The 23,215-nt window shown below is 48.1% G+C and overlaps 1 protein-coding gene across 1 annotated transcript in view; it reads left to right on the forward strand.

The window, feature by feature from the left end:
* The window catches only part of S1PR3 (sphingosine-1-phosphate receptor 3), a 255,929-nt gene that overhangs the window by 180,658 nt on the left and 52,056 nt on the right, over positions 1–23,215 (forward strand). The window contains exon 2 of the mRNA XM_042912179.1: positions 16,747–16,944. The gene's annotated coding sequence lies outside the window, so the exon portion shown is untranslated. The remainder of the gene's footprint in view (positions 1–16,746; positions 16,945–23,215) is intronic.

A 23,215-nucleotide genomic window follows, 5' to 3' on the forward strand; every position in this document is an offset into this window, starting at 1 on the left:
TGATTTCTTCTTTGACTCTGTTTGAGTGTGTTGTTCACTTTTCACATATTTGTGAATTTTCCCATTTTCCTTCTCTTGCTGACTTCTACTTTCATTGCATTGTAATCAAAAAAGATACCTGTTATGATTTCAGTCTTCAAAACGTTTCCCCTGCCCTTCCTTTATCAGTGTGATGAATAAAAATTGTATATACTCATGGCACACAATGTGATGTTTTGTTATACATATACACTGTTACCACGATCACCACAATAAAGCTAATTAACATATCTGTCACCTCACAGTTGTCGGTTTCTACCTTCATCTTGCATAACTGAAACTTTGTAACCTTTGACCTCCCCCAGCCCCTGGCAACCACCAGTCTCCTCTCTGATTCAGGTCTATTTTGGTTTCACAGGTAAATATTCGTCTTTTTGTGTCTTGCTAGTTCACCCAGCATAATGTCCTCCAGCTCCATGCAGGTTTTGCAGGATTTCCTCCTCCTTTAAGGTTAATAATTCCGTCGTGTGCATACACAGCCTCGCACACACATATTCTTTACCTGTTCACCCCCTGGTGGACATTTAGGTCATTTCCATACCTTGACTAGTGTGAATAATGCCGCAGGGGACATGGCAGTGAGAAGACGTCTTGTCTCAGGTAATCCTGATTTCCATTCCTTTGAATGTTTACCCAGAAGTAGGGTGGCAGATCACATGTGGTCCTTTTATTAATTTTTTGAGGAACCTCCATACTGTTTTCCAGTGACTGTACCAATTTACATTCCCACCGATAGTGAGCAAAAGTTCCCTTTTCTCCCCTACATCTTCACCAACACTTGTTATTTTTCATCTTTCTGGTAATAGCATTTCTGCCAGGTGTGAGGTGCTGTTTCATGTGGTTCTGATTTGCATTTTCCTGACATTAGTGATGTTGAGAGTCATTTAGATACCGGTTGGCCATTTGTAGTCTCCTTGAAGAAACTGATAGTCTATTGCTTTTTTTAAAATTGGGTTATTTGGCTTTTTTGCTCTTTGGTTGAAGGAGTTCCTTATATATTTTGGTTCTTAGCCCCTTATCAGATACGGGGTTTGCAAATATTTCCTGCCATTCCATAGATTACTTTTTCCATCTTCCGATTGTTTCCTTCGTTCCGCAAAGGTTTTTGGTTTGATGTCATCTCACTTATCTTTTTTGTTGTTGTTGTTCCCTGTGCTTTTGGTGTCACATCCAAAAAATTATTGTCCAAGAAGTTTTTCTGTATGTTTTATTTTCTCTAGTTTTGTGGTTTCAGGTCTTATGCTTAATTATCCAGTCAATTCTGAGTTTGTTTTTGTGTGTGGTGTGAGGTAAGGGTCCAACTTCCTTCTCCTGCATGTGGACACCCAGTAACATCATTTATTGAAGAGATATTCTTTTCCTATTTTGTGTTTTTAGCATGCTTGTTGAATATCAAATATCAACAAAAGTAAGATGGTTTTTAAAAAGGTAAACAAAATCAACACATATGTAGCTGGACCAAGCAAAAAAGAGCAAATACTCAAATAAATAAAATCAGAAATGGAAGAGGAGATATTGCAATATCTATTATTCTAAGTGGGACATTGAAGCTCCTCGCTATTATTGTATTGCTGTCTATTTCTCACGTCAGTTCTGTTAGTATTCTTTACATATTTAGGTGCTTTGGTGTTGGATGCATATATATTTTCCTGATAAAGTGAACCTTTTGTCATTATATAATGACTTTGTCTTCTGTGAGAGTTTTTAACTTAGAGACTATTTTGCCTGATATTAGCATATGTGAGCATAGCCATCCTGCTTCCTTTTGGTTGCCATTTGCATAAAATATCTCTTTTCATGTATTTAGTTCTAGCCTTCTGTGTCCTTAAACTGAAGTGAGACTCTTAAAGATAACATATAATTGGATCTTTTTATTTTTATTCATTCAGCCACTCCATGTCTTTCGATTAGAGAATTTAACGCATATATATTTACAGTTATCATTGATAGGTAAGGACTTACTATTGCCATTTTGTTAATGTTTTCTATTTGTTTCATACCTCTTTTGTTCCTCTCTTTTTCTCTCACTGTCTTATCTTGGCATTTTACATACATTCTTTTACATCCTCTGTCCTCAACCTATTGGCTTTTCCTTTGGTCTTGTCACCTGGTCACCACAAGAGGACTGCCACAGTTGACTCTCACAACCTCATACAAGTATGTACGAAGGCTAAAAAAAGGAAAAGAATCTCTTCTCATGTTCCTTTCTTCTTTTATCAGGGAGGACAGAATCTTCCAGAAATCTTCCAAGAGATCTCTCCTTGGATTCCATTAGCCAGAACTGGGTCACATGGCTATGTTTAGCTGTAAGGAAAGCTGGTAAAATGAATACCTGATATTTTCAGCTTGAATAGTGGGGCCCGGCCAAAAGGAGAATAGTAACTAACAGAGTCCGACAGACCAACACCCACTGTTTGGCATCTATTGTGACAGATCTGGGGCAGGGAACTGCAGAATGTCAGGAATTCCCCTTAAGACTTTCCCAAGTTTCCTCATTAGTGTAATAAGTAAAAACTAAGATACTGGTTTCCAAATGATACCTTGAATATAAAAGCCCCAGCCAGAACATAACCACAGACATGACCATGAGTCTAATATTAGAGAGGGAAAGAAAACAATATCGTCCTTGATTTTCGAGAAGTAGACAATTTTAAAACTCAGAATAGGACAAATTCTCAAGAGTTGATGGAATCAAAGGCACAAAGTGTAAAATATTTCATCATGGATTTATGCACTAGACAACATTCAAAAAACCATGTTAACATGCAGTTAGTAAAAAAGTCCTATAATCACTTTGAAACTCAAATCAATATTTTCACCTTAGTGCTTCTAAGTAGCTGGTATTTTCGCCACTTAGGTTTGTGAGCTCATTTGTTCCTATCAATACTCGTTCACCGCTTTGCATGTTAGTAAACAAACTTAACATCTTGGTAACTGATTGTGTGTTTAGTTAATGTCCATTCTCAGAAACACCTCCACAATCACAAATTTGGTCTGCAAGATTGACTTTGATTGCAAATGAGGTTTAGATTCTGAAGTCAAGCGTAGAATGAGGAGCCTAGCTGGAGAAATTAGATATGAAAAAAATATATAAAATGATCCAAATCAGAAGGCAAGAAGTAAAATTAATTTCCTTTTGCAGATAATATAATAGTGTGTAAAAAATCCTTAAGACTCCATAAAAGATTTGTTAGAACTAATAACTGAGGAGCGCCCTGGTGGATCAGTCAGTTAAGCATCCAACTCTTGATTTCAGCTCAGGTCATGATCTCATGGTTCATGAGTAAGAGCTCCATGTCAGGCTCTGCACTGACAGCACGGAGCCTACTTGGGGTTCTCTTTCTCTCCCTCTCTCTCCGCCCCTCTCCTGTTCCTTCTCTCTCTCTCTCTGTCTCTCTCTCTCTCTCTCTCAAAATAAATTAAAAAAAAACATTTTAAAGTAAAAAAAAATAACGTAACTGAATTCAGTAAAGTCACAGGATACAAAATCAACATACAAAAACCAGTTGCATTTCTGTAAACTAACAATGAACTATCTGAAAAGGAAGTTAAGAAATTATCCCTCATGACAACATCAAAAGGAATAAGATACCTAGGAATGAATTAAGGGGGTGAAGGACTTGTATACTGAAAAGTGCCTCATTAATGAATAAAATTAAAGAAGACATAAATAAATGGAAAGACATCCATGTTCATGGATTGGAAGAATTATTATTAAAATGTCTATACTACCCCAAATGACCTTCAGATTCAATGCAATCCTTATCAAAATCACAGTGGCATTTTTACAGAAACAGGAAAGAATTCTAAAATTCATGTTGAACCAAAAAGAAGCTCAAATCTTACGAAAGAAGAACAAAGCTGAAGGTGTCACATTTCCTGATTTCAAAATGCATTACAAATTTACAATAATTAAAAGAGTATAATACTGACATAATAACAGACATATAAACCAATGGCAAAGAGTAGAGAGCCCAGAAACAACTGCTGGCCGATGCATATATGGTCAAGGGTGCCAAAAACACACATGGAGAAAGGGGAGTCTTTTCCACAAACGGTGCTGGGAAAACTGAATGTCCACACGCAAAGCAATAAAATTAGACTCTTATCTTACAACACACACAAAATTCAACTGGAGAGGGATGAAAAGCTGACACATAAGACTGGAACTCTAAGACTCCTAGCGAAGACCTGAGGGAAAACCCCATCACATTGTTCTGGGCAGTGATTTTTCGAATAAGACACCAAAAACACAAGCAACAAAACTAAAAATGAAGTATAGCCAAACACTAAACTCCATCTGCACAGCAAAGGAAACAATGAAAAGAGAGGAAGGGCAACCGAGTGTAGGCAACTGACAGAATGGGAGAAAATATTTGCAAACCATCTATCTGATACAGGGTATATCGAAAATGTATGAGGAACTTGTTCAATTCAAAAGCATACGTAGATACCTAAGTTTAAATAGAGCAAAGGACCCAGATATCAGTTTCTCCAAGGAGACATACGATGGCAACAGGAGTATAAAATGATGCTCAACATCACCCATCACCAGAGAAATGCAGTCAAAGCCACAATGAGCTATCACCTCACACGGTTAGAATGTCAGGACGGCTATTGTATATAAAGACAGCAAGTGTTGGCAAGGATGTGGAGAAATGGGGATTCTTGTGCACTGTTGGTGGGAATGCAAACTGGTCGGCAACAGTAGAAAACGGTACGGAGGTTCCTCGCAATTTAAAAACAGATATACTCTATTATGTGAAAGTGATACTTCCACGTATTTGTCCAAAAGAATTGAAATTACCATCTCAAATAGATATTTGAACTCCTGTGTTTATTGCAGCATTATTCACAATAGCCAAGATGTGGAAACAAGCTAAAAATCCACTGGTGGACAAGTAGATACAGAAAAGGTGGTATATAGACATAGATGAAACTTGAGAATAACATCCCAAGTGAAATAAAACAGTCACAGAATGACAAATACTAGATGTTATTCTTATACGAGTTATATAAAGTAGTCAAACACACTGAGGCAGAGAGTACAATGGTGGTGGCCAGGGTAGGGTATAGGGGAATATAAGGATTTGCTACTCAATGTATATAAAACTTCAGTTATGCAACATGATTAGGTTCTAGAGATCTGCTGTACAGTATTGTGTTTCTGGTTAACATTACCGTATGTTACATTTAAAAATTTGTTAAGAGGGTAGGTCTCATGTCAAGTATTCTTATCATGCATACACAAAATGAGCTGAGAAAACTCCCAACAGAATAAACCCAAAGAAATCCATATCAAGATATATAATTGTCTCACTAATGAAAACTAAAGCAAAGAAAAATAATGTTGAGATCAGTGATAAAGAATGGCACGTTCATAGGGGAAAACTATTTAAATGCAGGTAATTTCTCACCAGAAACCATGGAAGCCAGAGGGAAATAGTTCAACATCTTTAAGTGCTTAGGGGGGAAAAACCCTGCCAACCCTGAATTCTGTATCCAATGAAAACATTTGTTAAGAATGAAGGGCTAATAAAGACATTCTTAGATGAAGAATAAGTAAGAGTATTTGTCACCAGCTTACCCACCTTAAAAGAAGGACTAGAGAAAGTGCTTTTAAGCTAGCCACGCAAAAAGCTATTCAAAGAGATACGCTAAAAATCCCCACTCTAGATATATCAAAATGAAAGTCTAAAATGTTTAAGTAACCCATAGGAAGGCAGAAAAAGGAAAAGAGAAAAATGAAAACAAGAGAGAACAGAATACATTCATACGTACATACACATATACATAGTTTAAGTCCCACTATATCAATAATTACATTAAGTGTAATTACATTACATGTAAATGCTTTAATCACACAAATTAAAAATGGAGAGTGGCAGAGTAGATAAAATTCATAATCCAAAATATTCTGTCTCTAAGAAATTCACTTCAAATATATTAATATTGGTAGGTTGGAAGCAAAAGGATGGGAGATATATGCCATATGCTGTGGAAACATTAATCAAAGGATAGGAAAAGTGGTTATAATAATAACAGATAAAATGGACCACAGTACACACACAAAAATTACCGGAGACAGAGAGAAAGATTACAGAATGATTAAAGGGTCAATTTATGAGGAAGATCTAACAATAAATATGTATTCATTAAACAAGAGAGTTTCAAACTCTGTGAAGCAAAACTGATAGAAAGGAAAGGAGAAATAGAAATCCACACTTAGAGTTTGCAACTTCAACCCTTCTTTCTCAGAAACTGATAGGGGAACTAGAAAGAAAATTGGCAAGTATATAGAAGACCTTGATAACACCATCAACTAATAGGATCCAATCAACATTTAAAAAAATTTTTTAAAAGAGAGGTGTTCAAGCATTATGATCACCAGACCTTCAATCTGTTGTTTGCCCAAAACCCTAAGATCCTTTTTACAAGCCAGCAGTTTCCTAGCAGCTGAGAAGATAAATTTATGTTTCTTCTTGTGTTGGAAAGCCATAGGAGGGCAGAAAAAAATCTCCTAGAATTTACCATCTGTTTTGATTGACTTACAGGTAATTTATAATCTCAACTCCTGGGAAACCACAGCATGGCTCCTTACAAAAACCTTAAGGACACAGAACCATGTCTTAAGTTCACGGCAAAGGCTTAGCCAGTGTAGAGAGAGTCTGTTGCTGGGAATCTTTGCAAGACAGAACCCCCCTCCTGGGGCCTCACCAAGATGTGTGCTCTTCAGGAGGATGATTGTAAGGGCCTGCTCGGTGGGATAAAAACCAGCTTTACGTAGACCAGCAATTTGTTCCCCTTCTTTTTTTCTGCCATAGAGCAGTTTGTGCGAACTGTCAAAGCCTAAAAGAGTAAAGGTCTTTAAGGACGGAAAGTGTGTTTCAGTTCATGTGGCCTCCCCGACACCCACTATGTAGTAAGTACTTGAAGAATTGAAGCCAAACTAGACGTTCTCCTCTTGGATGGGGAGAGAATGACAACTGTACGTATCACCTCCTGCTGTCCCCACCATCTGTGGGATGGTCTCTGGCCAAGAACCGAAGGGAATGAATGTGCTGCGGTGAGAGCAGGGCTCCCAGGAGAACCGGCCAGGCCATTGGCCCAGAACAGGGTGTGGAGGCTGAACGCGGATCCAGGAGGCTCAGTCGGGTTCCTGAGTATCTGGAAGAGACCCGGCCACCCGTGGGTGGCGGGAGGGACAAAGAAACGGGGCCTTGGGTGGGGAGTGGTCGAGAGAAGATCCCAGGCGCCGTGCTCTTGTCTGTGCATTCTCTGCCCTCTCCCGGGGAGCCCAGGGTGAGGACGCATGCAGGCCCCGGGGCTCTGGAGGGGGGTTGGTGCTGCTGCGGGGGTGGGGGGCAGTTGCTCGGGTGAGGACCCACAGCTTGAAGTCCAGGAGGGTGATGCCTCCAGCTTCGTTCTTCCTCAGGATTGCTTTGGCTCTTCCGGGGCGGGGGTCCCTTTGTTACTGTGTCTCTCTCTCTTGCCATTCTCTCTGTCTCTGTTGTTCAGTGGTCGTCAGTCAGCCCTCGGTTCTCCAGGAGGAGCTGCTCTATGGGCAGGTGTGATTTGCCACGTTCCAGGAAGGGGTGAGTTCAGGGTCTTCCTACATCACCATCTTGAACCGAAACTCCCTTCCCTTTCATTTCTTTGACATCTTAGATCAAATCGTTTGAATTTTTTTCTTATGCTTGAACAATTCTGATCTTGCAGTGTATTTATATCTACATTAAAAAGTAGCCTTTATTCATGATATTAGATTTGTTTTTTCCAGCTTGAATATACCTCCAGCTGAGGTATAACTGACAATTGGAATGTATTCTTCCTTATTTACTCCCTACACCCTTCTCCCTCTCCCTCTGTCCCTGTCTCTCTCTCTCTCTCTCTCCTCTCTCTCTCTCTCTCCCTTTTCCTCAAGGAGGGTAGTAGCCATGATCAATGTGAGCATAATAGTTATGTACAGATCTGACACTGAACATTCTTTGCTCAAAAAAAATTGGAAAGAGGGAACTTCCCTTCTGTAATTCTTTCCATGAGTGTACTTGCCAGACGGTGGTGAGGAAGTGTGGTGGGATCAAACCTTCAGTGGGGGTCTGCCTCTGTGCACGTCTGCTGAGTCACCTGCCCTCGGGGCTGTGTTCTCGCCTCGTGTGAACCTGGCGGAGCAGCCCTCGAGAGGGGAGCCTGCGCGTGCGTGTCTCGGACAGGTGCACCGACCAGTGTGACCTGCCTCAGGACGTTTGGTCCTCTCTTTGAGGCTAAGTCAGCGCGGATAAGTGTGTCAAACCCTCTGTGTTACCCTCTGTCTTGTCCAATTTTCTCCTTAGACCCTTTTCTCACCGCCGCATCTCTGCCCGTCATTTTCCTGCATTGGTTTAATCCTCTGAGTGGGTAACATAGACGTGAGTGCTCCTGTGGCAGGTCTCTGTGAGTCCGAACACCAAAGCACAAATCCCGGTACCTCAACTTCCCTACGCGCCTCCTCTTACGGACCACATGCTTTCTGTTTTACAGTTTCCCCGGATTCCGCAACCCCCCCCCCCACGTTCCCAGAAAGATCTGGACACCCGCTTTGAAAAACAGGTATTATCCTGTCTAGTCCTCATCTTCACATCATGCCCTAGGTCATGAAATTTTGCTGGTTGTCCTTAGGTTCATGGCGTACTCCTGTGAATTCTTCAAGTCGTCAGAAATCTACTCGCAAAACAATTGCTTCCACGGGGTGAGCAATGAAGGACAGAATAGTTCAGATACGAAGTCTGTAGCTATCGTCTCTTGAAGGATTTGTTTTGACATCTTACAGACAGTTGTTTATACTGTCATAGGTATATGATTATTATAGGTGTAAATTTTATCAAAGGATGGCTTGCAAAATGACACAAACAATTCTCCATCAAGCGCCCAGTCAACACCTGCCTAACCTGTTAGTGAGGGAACCTGCAGTGGTTCAGATGAGAACATCTTAGATCTCAAGGAGAGGTGGTCAGCTGGCAGGAGAATTCCAAGTCAGATGGAGGAGAGAGAGTAACCCCCTACTTGGCAATGGAGCCGTAACCTTTGAAATCTTTTGTAAGAAAAGAAAAATTTAAAGAGATGTATATAATTGACGTCAAATGCGTGTTTAGAAGGTACCTTCAGAACACGGTTGACATTCGTATCACATACGAAGCCATCACGATAATCAGGATGGCAATCATACACATCCCCCCAAACCCTGTCATCTCCTAACGGGAAATCTGCTGAGACTGAGCGGTTTTGCAGGACGGTTTCAGCCGCTGGGGCAGCCCTGGGCTCTGGGCTCCTGCTCTGGCCGCTCCTCCCTTAAGAGCTGCCCTCCCTGGGGCGTCTGAGTGGCTCGGTGCGTTAAGCGTCGGACTCTTGATTTCAGCTCAGATCACGATCTCACGGTTCTTGGGTTCAAGCCCCGCATCGGGGTCTGTGCTGACATTTCGGAGCCTGCTTGGAATTCTCTCTCTCTCTCTCTCTCTCTCCTTCTCTGTCTGCCCCTCCCCCACTCTCTCTTTCTCAAAACAAATAAACATTAAAAAAAAAAAAAGAGCCACCCTCTTGGGGAGGGGTCCTGTGTCCTCTGGGGCAGGAGCAGTGGGTGATTGACTCTCCTGCCTGAGCTGAGGTCCCCTGGTCCCCTGACCCTGGGTGTCCTGGCGGTGTCCAGCTCCCAGGAAAGTGCACCCGGGCCCCAGGCAGTTGGGGACAGAGCCCCCGGGGAGGCCCTTAGCCCTTCACGTGGCTGTTTCGTGGCTACCAGTGGCCAAGCTCCTCAGAGACATAATGTTGTCTCAGGACACCATTTAGTCTTTTCCGGGGAAAGAACTTTACTCTTCAGAGTGAACTCGGTGCCGACGCAGAGATGCACCCTGCGAGTGACCTGCCTCGGTTTGCCCGTAAACAGGGGCGGACTCTCGCTCTGCGGCCCGAGGGTGCCCTGAGAATGCCGCGGCCGCCTCCCAGTGCTCCCGCGTCGGTGACTCCCAGCGGCTCCTTCTGCAAGGTCGCCTACACACGGCTCACCTGCTAGTGGCTTCGGTTCTCCGGGTTCAGGCGGAGGCTGGAAGAGCTTTGTGGAGGGGGGACAGCGTGCACCTGTCACCCTGCGCGTGTTAACGCCTGCAGCCCAGTGAGCCAGACGGGACACCTCCCCCACCCCCCACATCTCCTCCCGCCTCTTTGCTGCCCGCCCGCCCTCTGCCCTTCCCCGGGCGTGCGCCGCTCTGCTTTTTCTTGCTAAAAGTCAGTCCAGGGGTTTTACGTCAGGAATCGGTCCAGTACGTGGCCCTTTGGGACTGGCTGAGCCACTCAGCAGGACGGAGATTCAGCCTTGCTTCCACGTCTGCAGCACCGTGCCCTTTCCACCTCGTTCTGGTTACCATGCACCTGTTGACAGGCGTCTGGGGGTCCCCCGGTTCGGGGACCCCTAGAGCCCACCCTGCCCACGTCCACCGCTGAGAAGCCCCCCCGCCACGGGTGGCTGTCCACCACCTGCCCGCAGGGCCACGGCCACCCCCTCCTCCGGCCACTTCATCAGTCGGGAGCCCCCTCTCCTGACACGGCCTCCCTGTGGCCTGGGAAGTGGCTGCCTCACTTCATCTCGGGAACGCTCCCTCTGGTCCAGACAGCTTTGGAATTTCGTGGCAGAGCCCGAGTCCCTCTTGCTGGAACCACCTCGGTGCTGGGCAGCCCGAAGCTGAGGTCTGGGCTTCAGAAACGGGATCCCCGCTTTACAGAGTCAAAGTGGCGGGGAGAGCTCCCGGGGTCGGCGACATTGCCGGAACCAGAAGTTCCTCCGTCCCGCCGGGGAAGCCCTCTCTCTGGGGCCTGTTGGGCCGGCAGCTCCCTGGTCCCTTGTGGCAGGCCATTGTGGGGGCCCGGCGCCTGGGGACAAAGTGGTGACCCCACGTCCGGGCACTCCGCATGCAGAAGTTCCGAGAGTTACTCCCAGAAGCAGAGCTCAGGACATTTAAGTGACCAACCTGTCACTGGTAGTTACAGGCACCGTTCATGGTCCCCACTGTCCGCTGGGCTCTCTGCAAGTGACTTAAATGCATCATCTGATTGGCTGCCCCCAGTGACCTCGTGAATACGAAATTGCTGCTACCACGGTTATTGCTCTGGTTCTCCAGGTGAGGGCCTGGTCATCGGAGAAGTTGGCCAATGTGCCCAGAGACACACAGCTAACAGGTGCTGAGCAGGTGGACGGGAGGCTTCTGTCACGAGTCCCGTCTGCCAGACCCTCCTTCCCGAGGCCGTCCTAACGCCGCAACAGCTGTGGCCTTCCTGCCCCCTTTCCTGCGCCTTCCTCCCCCACCGGGAGTCAGCAGATCCTACCCGGGAAGGCTCTCCTTTCGGGACCTGACGTGGCCTCCCTGCCTTCCCCTCCCCCACGGAGGAAAGACCCTCTTCGAGCTGTCTTGCCGAAGACAGTCGAGGAGCTCTGAGAAGCCGCACTTGAGCGTTCGGCTCAGAAATACGTACAAATATTTCCCAAGAAGTCTGACCAAATCCATTAAAGGCTTGCATCCCCGGGTGCTTGTTGTCATCGTGAGAGATGCGCTCCCATGTCTTGGGATTCGCGGGATGAGTGGACCCTGAGCCACATGCGGCATGGCCGGGAGCTCAGCCCCCACGCCCGCATCCGGGAACAGTCTGGTTTGCAGATGCCCTCGGGAAACAGAAGTCTGTCTTGTGTTCACGTCTGTGCAGCTGCCACCGTGAAATGCTTTCTCGTCCACGCTGTCACCACGCGGACAGCCCGGGCATCCTGGGGAGCGAGCGGCGGGGTCGTTGCCATAGCACCGCGTTGGCACAGAGCACAAGTTTGGCAGGGCGGTCATCACAAGTACATCGCTGGGGACCTGGCTGGTGACAAACGTCCTCGCGTCCTAACACAGAGGTTAAAATATTTCACGGGGTAAAAGGTGCTCTTCGCGGCTCAGCCTTTCCGGGGCAGGTCCACGTGTGCCGACGGCGGGCCACACACGGCGAAGGAGTCACGGTCGCGCAGCATGGTGCCCAGTGTGGGGACTGTGACCGTCTCCCCCAGAGAGTCACCAGGAAAGTTCGAGCGCCGGCGGAGGAGGTCTGCCGGCTACACGTTGCTGGTGCAACCACGCTGCGGGTCACGAGGCTGACAGCCACACGGGCCCGCCGTGGTGGCCGGGCACCGCCTGGGGACTCCGCCGCACCCACAGACGATGGTGGCCCACTTGGTGAGCCGGAAGGAGCTGCAGAGCAGAGCCCTCATCAACGTGGAGCCTGCTGAAACTGACACTGGCTTGTGGGCTTTGGGACAACGCACCCCTGGTGTCCTCCTGCCTGCGACCCGCACGGCAGGGTGCTTCTCCCCCGGGGGGCCTGAGACGCTTCAGCCCAAAGCAGCACACCCTCAGTGACTCACCTCTGCGCGGGCTAGGGCACCGTCTACACCCGCGTGGGCTAATGCGCAGTCTACACCCATGAGGGCTAGCGCACCATGGTCACCCGCTGAAGCCAGCAGACCGTCCACACCCACGACGCTGGCCGAGGAACCTGGTGACGCAGTCACCAGGAGATGGGATGCCGCTTCCACACTTCCCAACTCTGGCCGCCCATTCAACCTGGCTGAGATTCCAGGTCTCTTGCCTGCCAGCTGGAAATCGGAAAACCCAGCGTTCTGGAGCCTCCCTTCCTCCCTCCGCCTGGTTTTCCCAGGGGTCCTGGAGAGGCACCTCCATGCAAGACTCCCGGCCGTGCTCAGGGCTGTGTGTCCTCCCCACATCCAGGACATTTTGTCCTGTCCCCATCGAGATATTACTCACACAAGTCCTCGACAGCGGTGATTCTCAGGCCCTTTACTCCTTTGAAAACTCAGGTGCATCGTGAACCCTCCTCCCAAAGGAAAAAAAAAAGCCCATTAATCAGGCGTGGATAGACTCAGTATCGATCACATGTCAATTCTGCCCAAATTGATCAATGCAACCCCAACAGAAATTCCAGCAGGCTTTTAAAAATCTGACAATTGAATCTAAAAGTCCTACAGAAATGCATAATACCTACAACAGCCAAGGTAATTTCTAAAAATAAGAACTAATTTGGAACGCTAACATTATCTGATTTCCAGACTATAATGAGTTTGCAGTAATTGAGGCAGTGTACTTTTCTTGAAAATACAGACAAAAAAGATCAGTGGAGTGGAAAGGAGTCCAGGAATCCAGCCACCCTGTATGGACAACTGATTTTGACCAAATTTCAAAAGCAAGTTAATAGAGAAATAATAGCCTTTTCACTAAATGGTCCTGCAACAATCAGGTATTCATACTTTAAAAGATGTCACTGGGGCATCTGGGTGGCTCAGCTGGTTGAGTGTCCGACTGTGGCTCAGGTCATGATCTCATGGTTCGTGAGTTCAAGCCCCCCATTGGGCTCTGTGCTGACGGCTCGGAGCCTAGAGCTTGCTTCGGATTTGGTGTCTCCCTCTCTGTGCCCCTCCCCTGCTCACACTCTTGTCTCTCTCTCAAAAATAAATAAACATTAAAAAAAAATTTTTTTAAGATGGCACTGTTTTATTTCACAGAGTGAAAACATGGTGGGGATGTGGGGTGAAAGGGGTCAGTTGCCCACCCGCCAACCCCAGACCTTGAATCCTTGCGAGAAACATGCAGTGCTATTAGGTTGACATAAACAAGGGGGAAACGGAGAACAGTGATAATAAAATGATGCAAATAAGTCTATAGGTTTAAAGGAACATCTTTTCAGAAGTTCACATCAGGTGTCATGGATATTCAAGGAAAATGGGGGGCTTGCGGCTTCTCAAGATTCAGAGAGCATCCGGGCTGGGAGGTGGTTCTGCTGGGAGGGGGCAGAGCGGGGCTGAGCCCAGGACATGTCACCTGAGCTGGTGGCCGGCCAGACCCCAGACTCTGATTAAATCCTGAGGATTTAGGATTCAAGGTGGCAGGTCCCGTCCGCCTTCATTTCAACCCTGGAAGCTACAGTTTGGTTCAAAACGAGCACAATCTCTAAAGGTTTCCAGGAGCAAATATAAACTCTGCCCCACAAATAACCGAAACCAGATTCTCTGGAGGAGGCGGTGGGACAAACGGAGGCGGGAAAAACGGAGAGTACTTTTTATTTGACGGAGTGGACAAATGGGAGACGAAGGTCGTGAATCATTTCATTAAGAGTAATGGCTTGGATTTATAGGGTGCCTTTCTTCTGAAGATCTAAAGCCATTCCCATCCCTGCTATTTTGTCTGTGTTCACAGCAACTTGAGCAACAAAACACTGTTGTGGAGTAAACATCAAATGCAGAAATGCTGCCGAAAGGGGGGGAGGGAGGCTTGAGAAGCCTGCGGGCCCTGAGGTGCCCCCAGAGGAAGGGGGGCCGCGGGGCTGGGGGGGGGGCGGGGAGGGGAGCGGAGCAGCTGGTGCTCCCAGGACCTACATGCTGCCTCCTTCCTGGTTTCTGCCAGACGAGGCCCCGGCAGGTGCAGGGGGCTTCCCATTCCCAGCTCTCTTTGTCCACCTTTTCTTCTAAAAATAGACTTTATTCTAGAGTGGTTTTAGGCTCACGCCGAACCCGGGAAGAGATTTCCCACGTGCCTCCCGCCCACCCCCTGTGCACGGCCTCCCCCCACCAGAGGGGGGCATTCGTGGCAAGTGATGAACCCACAAACCCACAGGGACACATCGTCATCCCCCACAGTCCACAGTTTACACTCACTTGGGGCTCACTTGGGTATGTGCCTTCCGTGGGTTTGGACAGATGTATGATGATGTGTGTCACCATTACAGAGTCACACAGAGTCCTTCCGCTGCCCTGGAGTGCTCTGTGTCCTCTTCACTCCCCGTCCCTCACCTCCAGGCAACCCCTGACTGTCCACGGTCCCTACAGCTTTACCTTTTCCCGAATGTCACATAGCTGGAATCACACAGCCTTTCCAGCCGGCTTCCTTCTAACTGAACATACTTACAGTCCCTCCATGTCTTTTCGTGGCCTGATAGCTCATTTCTTTTTCTTTTTTTAATGTCTATTTATTTTTGAGAGAGAGAGAGAGAGAGAGCGAATGGGGGAGGGTCAGAGAGGGAGGGAGACACAGAATCGGAAGCAGGCTCCAGGCTCCGAGCTGTCAGCACAGAGCCCGACGTGGGGCTCGAACCCACGAACCATGAGATCATGACCTGAGCCGAAGTCAGACGCTCAACTGACTGAGTCACCCAGGCGCTCCAACTCGTTTCTTTTCAACACTGAATAATATTCCATTGTCTGGATGGACCACAGTTTACTTATCCATTCACCCACGGAGGACATCTTGGCACGATTATGAACAGAGCTGCTGTGAACACCGCGTGCAGGTGGTGTGGACATCCGTGCTCTTATCCACTGGAGACACACTGTGGGCTGTGATCGCTGATGGCTGCGTCCCACAGAAAGAGCAGGTTAGCTCTTATCGCTCTGTCCGCCTCTCGATTCCTAGTTCCTTCCTTAAGGTTTTGTGTTGAAATAGAGTATTGTACCACGGTGCCACATTGGTTTCTGATGTACGACACAGTGATTTGGCAAGTCTGTGCGTTCTAAGGGCAGTTCAGTTGCTAAGAAACCACCTACCCGTTTTCCACGTTGAGTTTTCCACCGGCCACCAAGGGGAGTTCCCGTGGCTTCAGTTGTTCTGTGTCAGGAGTGGCCAGACCACAGCAGAAACCACACAACATGGTCAGTACCTGCAAGGGGACCCGCGTGTCTCCGACCTGGGCATGTGTGCGGGGCTCCAGGAGAAAGCGCCTGACGTCCTAATTGGCAGTGTGGCCCAGTGTTGCCTCTGGGGCTGTGGGCGCAGGTGATCGGTCTCGTTGTTTCTCTTCCTTGTTCAAGCATCAACCAGACAGAGCACCTGACGTGTGCCGGGCGCCCCTGCTCGTGTGTCAGGGGCCCGCCAGCCCGCTCCCCACCTCCAGCCTAGATGCAAACGTGGTGCCAGCCGAGGTGTGGCTGGAAACTAGAAGGGTCTCCTGCCAGGTGGGGAGCAGGGTGGGGTCACGGCGTGGCTCGCTGAACCTCACAGAGGGCTGGAATGCCCATGACGCCTTCTCAGAAATGCATGACCTTGTCTACTCCCAGATTATAAAGCCTGATGTAAAAAAAGCAATTTAGGGATAATCCAGGGAGATTGAATATCCACCGGGCGCTCGTTGGAGGTGGTAACGTCACGTCTGCCATATCAGAGACAAATGTCCTGTGGTTTAGAGACGCACAGGGAAGAGTCTAGCAGTACAAACATATGGAGCCCATTGTTTGCACCAATGAGGGTCAACAAACACAAACCATGCAACAAAGGGGGAAGTTGGAGGGGGGAGAGAGGCAGTGGTTCTCAAGCTTCACGGGCCCCCCGAGGGATGTTTAACACTCGATGCTGGGCCCCCAGAGCTGCCGGTCGGGTGGGCCTGGGGTGAGACCTGGAATTCTCATTTCTAACAAGTCCCGGATGCTGCGGACGCTGCTGGTTCACACTCTCAGAACCACTGTGTGAAGGAAACAGCAAGATTGCAAAACACGGCTGATCACGCACTGGGCATGGGGTCGAGGGGTGATCACGCACTGGGCGTGGGGTGGCTTGAGATTCCTTAGACTATCATCTCTACGTTTGCGTGCTTGACATAGAGGTGTCCGAACATCTTTTAAACAATATATTCTCTGCACATTTTCAGAGTTGAGAAAACGTTGACGATCGAGAAATCAAATTCTTGCCAAGACCTTCCTCTACCCAAAGCTCCCATGAGGAATCAAGCATCAGGTCCAGGGGACACTCAGCCAACACGCCCACAGAAGGCCCATCTCTTCTCACCGTTTGCCAGAGATTTGGGTGACAGTGACGCAGCCACCTGCCTTGCGAGGAAAGACAACAGGTGCGTGGTCCCGGCAACTCGCCACAATGGGAAAACCCGCGTTTCAGTGACTTAGTTTACGAATAACTCATGTTCAGCTCCGTTAGCTGTGGAAGCATTTGGTCCTGCTCCCCCAGCCTCCCTCCCTGGGGAATAAAAACACACAAGAGTGGTTTAAACGAGAGAAACATTTGCTTTTCTTTCCTCTGGGGCCTCCTGAGCTGCTCAGGGGCCAGCGTCCTACTACGCCGGCCTCATGACCCAACATGGCAGAAAAGGTGAGTGGCACTGGATGAATCCGGAAGGTTCCCAAGGCTACAGGCCCCCTGCCGGCATCTCCACTGGGGTCCACTCCACCTGCAGGGACACCGGGCTGCACACAGTCGGAACAGGGACAGATGGGCACAAAGCCTCATCATCAAAGGGCCACACTTCCTCCCTTAACACTCAGGACCCACCAGAGCTGAGGACCCAGCCTTTCAAGCCCGTCCTGGCTGTTCAGTCAAGTCTCTTGTGAGGTTGCCCATGGGCCTACTCAGAAAAAACAGGGCAAGAAATACCATAGAGCCCATTAGCAGGGTGGGACTTGAATTCCTATCTCTCAAGCACAAAAAAACAAGAAACCCATGCCTATCCTGTTCAGTGGCAAAGTTCCTTGAGGCCGGGGGCAGAGACAGGCCTCTCAGCCTGCAGGAAACGCAAGTGTGAGTTTGCATCTTGGGTTCTCCCAAAATGGGTGAAGTTGGCAATTTCAGGATAGTCTACTTCCTGCAATTTTCTTACCTAAAAGCAGCTCACACGTTAGCACCTAAAATCCCTTCCAGGACCTACAGTGCTCAGGTTGACAAGGCAGACGTTGTGATCCCCGGTGTAGGGGGCAAGTCTGCAGGTGGAAAGGTCCTCCAGGGTCCTGGGGAGAGACTGTCCCTTCCCTGAGCCCATGTGGTAGAGCCTGTTCTGCAAGTAGAATTTAGTCACAAGGCCTTCGAGATCTTCGTTTGTTCAAAATGAAGAGATAAAAATCAGTACATAGGCCCGTAGAAAAAGTACAAAATGTAGCTAAGAAAAAATACATTATTTTCACCATAAGCTCTGCTCTGTGTGTGTGTGTGCGCCACACTGCATGTGTCTCTAGAATATTCTGCTGTTTTGCAAACGTGTAACTGATTTTAAAGTAAGAACCTGAAGTGAAAGCTCAGCGATCAGTTATGTTCATACCTTAAAGAAACATTGAAAATAACTGAGGTTGAGGAGAAAGAGGGAAACTCAAACCTTGGCCCCAATGGGCAATTAGGGAAGACACGTTTTTGACGGAATCTCGGGGTATTTGGACAAAGCAAGCTTAGCACGATGGTACCCTGTGCCCCCCACCAGTGGCCCTGGATGCTCCATAAAACCTCAGGCGCCTGGAGGGCCGCTGGCCAGAGGGCTGAGCCTGCTTACGGCCTGTGCGGCAGGGACCCGGGCTCTGTTCCCACCGGCCCCGTGCTCTGGCATGCCCTCCCCAGAGAGGCCTGGCCGAGCTCTGCGCCTGCTCCTGTTCTCCCTCCTCTGCGCAGACGCAGGGAGACAAGTTCAAAGGCCTCCAGAGAACGAGCGGCCAAGGCAGATTCCAGCCTGAGCCTGCCTGCACCCCAGGCCCACGCACAGCCAGAGAGCGGGAGTTGGGAGAACGCACCTCACCCGGGGGGAAGCACAGAGCCCTCCTTCGCGGGTGCGCCGGGCGGTGCGTGGTGGCCAGCCTCCAGACCAGCACACGGGCTGAAATCGTGTGGTATTTGTCTTCACCGTAATACTCTCCAGCTCCATCCATGTTGTCGCAAATGACAAGATCCCATCCTCTCTATGACTGAATATATATTATTACATATATACTACATCTTCTTTATCCACTTACCTATTCGTGGACACTTGGGTTCCTTCCATATCTTCGCTGTTGTAAATAATGCTGCTATAAACATAGAGGTGTGTATATCTTTTCAAATTAGTGTTTTCATCTTCTTTAGGCAAATACCCAGTAATGGAATGACTGGATCATAGGCTGGTTCTATTTTTAACCTTTGGAGGAGCCTCCACACTATTCTCCAGAGTGGCTGCCCCAGTGTGCATTCCCACCGACAGTGCAAGAGGGTTCTTTTAAAACACCTTTAATAGGAAGGTAGCTGTCTGTGCGGTTTCTTTTCAAGAAGAAAAGGTTTTCTTTTTAAAAGCTGAGGGAAACCGTATTGGTCCCCAATCCTGGCTGATTGTTAAAATCACCCGGAGAGATATTTCTAGAGTGTTTAAGAGCTTTTAAAAACACAGATCGCAGATCGGAGCATCTGTGTTTCAGAGCCCTTGACCCTGGCAGCTGGCCGAGATGCCGTCCATCAGCCTGTTCTGTGATTCTTTGCTGTTCCCTCTGTTTTTCCCAACTCAGAATGAGCCCCTAACGGCAGCAAATCATCAGACAGGCCTTTTCCATCTGTAAAAGGAAAATTATTTTTAAAAAATCCTTCTTGCTATCACTGACTCTGTATTTATAACTTGTTTCCATTGAAAAAAAATGTTTTGTTCTGTACGGTTGCAAGTATTGGTCTTTAAATAACTCAGTCTTAATGTTGTTAAAACGATTTCTTAACGACGAAAAAGAGTTATTAGTGAGAGGCTTGAACAGCCAAAAAGAAAGTAATTTGCATTTGTATTAATATCAAGTAGGATTTTAAATTCTCTTTCACGTTAAATACAGCTCATTTTTATTGACTGTGGTTGAAACTCAGGCCAGCCTCTGTGCTGGGTGGGAAGCGCTTACTCGGGCTGATCACCTCGAGCTCGATCCCGCCAGGGCGCCTGACTCGCCTGGGAAGTGGCCTCCTCACACTGCAGTCTCGGGGCCACTGCTCGCTCCCTGCGGTGACACCTGTGGGGGGCCCGGAACGGCCTGTTAGTATTCCCTCCTCTAACTTGTGCGCACTCTGACGCAGAAGCAAGAAGACAGAGCCGGACTGTGAAGCCTGTGAAGAGGGAGCGTGTCCGCGCTCCGTGGGAGCCTCTGGGGAGAACACGCACCCGGGGAGGTGAGCTCCCACGGAAGGTAGCAGGCCGCCCACCGCATGGCGTGCACACACAAGCCCAGAGCCCAGGAAATGCCCACAGGCTGGCGACCCCGCGACGTTAATACAGACTGACCCGCGCTCCAAATGTCCCCGAGCAACTCCCTGCTGGGCGCCCTCCCCCCACGTACCCGCCGTGCCCGACTTCTATCCCACACCTGGTTTCCAAGTGCCCTGTGTGCGCCTCTGTGTCTGCGCACTCTCGTTTGGTGCCACAGCAGGGATGTTTTGCACCAGCAGCCACTGCTCGCTCGCGTGGCCATTCTTCCCTGGGCTGGCGGGTTCTTCTGGCGGGCACGGTTCCCGGGGCGCCCCGCAGGCCTGCGTCTGGCTTTACCGGGGGTGTTGACCAACAGTTTTCCCAAGTAGTTGTGTCTGTGTATCTTCCTTCTTCCAGGAGTGTGTGTGTGTCTATCAGGACGCACATTGTCCTTTATTGCTCATTATTGTTCCTCGTTATTGATTCAGAGGCGTTCTTTACATGTTGTGGATATGAGCCCTGTGTCACATATTTGTGTGAATAGCAAATTGCCTTTTTATAACCTTCGTGTTGTCTTTTGATGGAACGAGCTTGCACTTGTGGTCCGTTTTCAGTTACCCCTGCCTTTCCCCGTCTTTCCGCCCCCTGCCCCCGCCCCGGGGTCTATCAACTCTATCAGCCTTTTCAGAGAAGCAGCTGGTGGCTCTGTGGGTTTTCTGTGTCACACGTTTGCTTCTGTTTCACTGGCTCTCATCATGATTCCTTTCCGTCAACTTTCTTCCACTTAAAGTTGTTATTCTCTTCTAACTTTTTGAGAGGCACACACGAGTAATCAACTTCAATCTTCTTTCTGAGTAAATAGTTTCGAGGCTAGAGTGTCAGCGATCCACGGACCGAGGGGGACCGTGTGCGAGCTGCCCCCTCCAGGCGTCCTCGGCCTCCACACCGCCCCAGATCCTGCCCTTCGGGGGCTGCAGCGTCCAAGAGCATGAATTCCTTTCTCAGGATTTCCGCACAGTGACGCCTGTGGATCCCCAAACCAGCACGTCACTGCTCGGGAGAAAACTGAAGCTCCTCATGAAACAGAACGGCTCCTCCAGGAAGAAGCCGGGGCTGAGAAGGTGGGCCTGGGATCCCAAGTCACTCTGAGCGTCATCAGCTCCTTGGCCGGTAGCAGCCACTGAGTGCCGGTTGCCGGAGACGTCCCCGCGTCTGCCCCCATTCCGATAGAACTTGAGCACGAAACGTGTTGATAATAGAAGATGGTGAGTTTATACCACCCCCCGAGTTGAAAGCAGGGTCTGGAAGAGATATCTGTGCAGGCACGTGCACAGCAATATTACTCTCTGTGGTCACGCGGTGGAAGCTACACAGGTGCCATCGGATGGATAAATAGGTAAATGAAAGGCGGTGCGCACACACAGTGGGGTATCAGTTGGCCGTAAAAGGAAGGAGGTCCCGACACCTGCTGCGTCAAGGACATCACGTCAACTGAGATGAGCCAGACATAAAAGGACAAATGTTGTGTGAGGTCCCCCGAGGGGTCACGCCCATGGAGACAGAAAGGAGGATGGTGGTGTGGGGGCTGGGGGCGGGGAATAGGGCTGGTGTAGTGCAGACAGAGCTTCCCTTTGGGGAGATAAGAGAGTCCTCTGGATGGACGGTGGTGATGGTTGCCTAACAGTGTGAAATGTGCTTCGTGCCAGTGACTGTGCACTTAAAACCCACTCAGAGCACAGGCTTCATGGTGTCTGTGTTTTACCGCAAAAGTTTTTTTTTTTTTAAATGTAATTTATTGTCAAGCTGGCCAACATATAGCGTATACAGTGTGCTCTTGGCTTCGGGAGTAGATTCCCATGATTCATCGCTTACATACAACACGCAGTGCCCATCCCAACAAGTGCCCTCCTCAATGCCCATCACCCACTTTCCCCTCCCCCCCCTTTGTTCTCTGTGTTTAAGAGTCTCTTATGGTCTGCCTCCCTCTCTGTTTGCAACTGTTTTCCCCTTCCCCTTCCCTCTCCCCTTCCCCTTCCCCATGGTCTTCTGTTAAGTTTCTCAAGTTCCACATATGAGTGAAAATATAGGATATCTGTCTTTCTGTGACTGACTTATTTCACTTAGCATAATACTCTCCGGTTCCATCCACGTTGTTGCAAATGGCAGGGTTTCATTCAGCATACAGATCTGTAACATCTTTGGTTAGGTTTAATAGTAGGTATTTTATGGTTCTTGGTGCAATTGTAAATGGGATCAATTTCTTGATTTCTCTTTCTGTTGCTTCATTATCGGTGTATAGAAATGCAACCAATTTCTGTACATTGACTATATCCTGCGACTTTGCTGAATTCATTGATCAGTTCTAGCAGCTTTTTGGTGGAGTCTTTCAGGTTTTCCATGTAGAGTATCATGTCGCCTGCGAAAAGTGAAAGTTTGACTTCTTCTCTGCTAATTTGGATGAACATCCTCATGAACACGGAATAAAAATTCTCAACAAGATACTAGCAAATCGAATTCAACAGCATATAAAAAGAATTATTCACCGTGATCAAGTGGGATTCATTCCTGGGCTGCAGGGCTGCTTCAATATTCACAAATAATCCATGTGATACATCACATTAATAAAAGAAAGGATAAGAACCATATGATCCTGTCAATAGATGCACAAAAAGCATCTGACAAGATACAGCAACTTTTCTTAATAAAAGCCCTCAAGAAAGTCAGGATAGGGGCGCCTGGGTGGCGCAGTCGGTTAAGCGTCCGACTTCAGCCAGGTCACGATCTCGCGGTCCGCGAGTTCGAGCCCCGCGTCAGGCTCTGGGCTGATGGCTCGGAGCCTGGAGCCTGTTTCCAATTCTGTGTCTCCCTCTCTCTCTGCCCCTCCCCCGTTCATGCTCTGTCCCTCTCTGTCCCAAAAATAAATAAAAAACGTTGAAAAAAAAAATAAAAAAAAAAAAAAAAAGAAAGTCAGGATAGAAGGAACATACTTAAACATCATAAAGCCATATATGAAAAGCCCACAGCTAATATCATCCTCAATGGGGAAAAATGGAGAGCTTTCCCCCTGAGATCAGGAACACGACAGGGATGTCCACTCTCATCGCTGTTGTTTAACATAGGGTTGGAAGTCCTAGCCTTAGCAATCAGACAACAAAATGAAATAAAACACCCATAAAAGTGTTTTAACATTTTTAAAGATGCGGGAAAGGCCAACTGGGAT

Source organism: Panthera leo, chromosome D4 (genome assembly GCF_018350215.1).
Source record: "Panthera leo isolate Ple1 chromosome D4, P.leo_Ple1_pat1.1, whole genome shotgun sequence".
Classification (NCBI taxonomy): Eukaryota; Metazoa; Chordata; class Mammalia; order Carnivora; family Felidae; genus Panthera; species Panthera leo.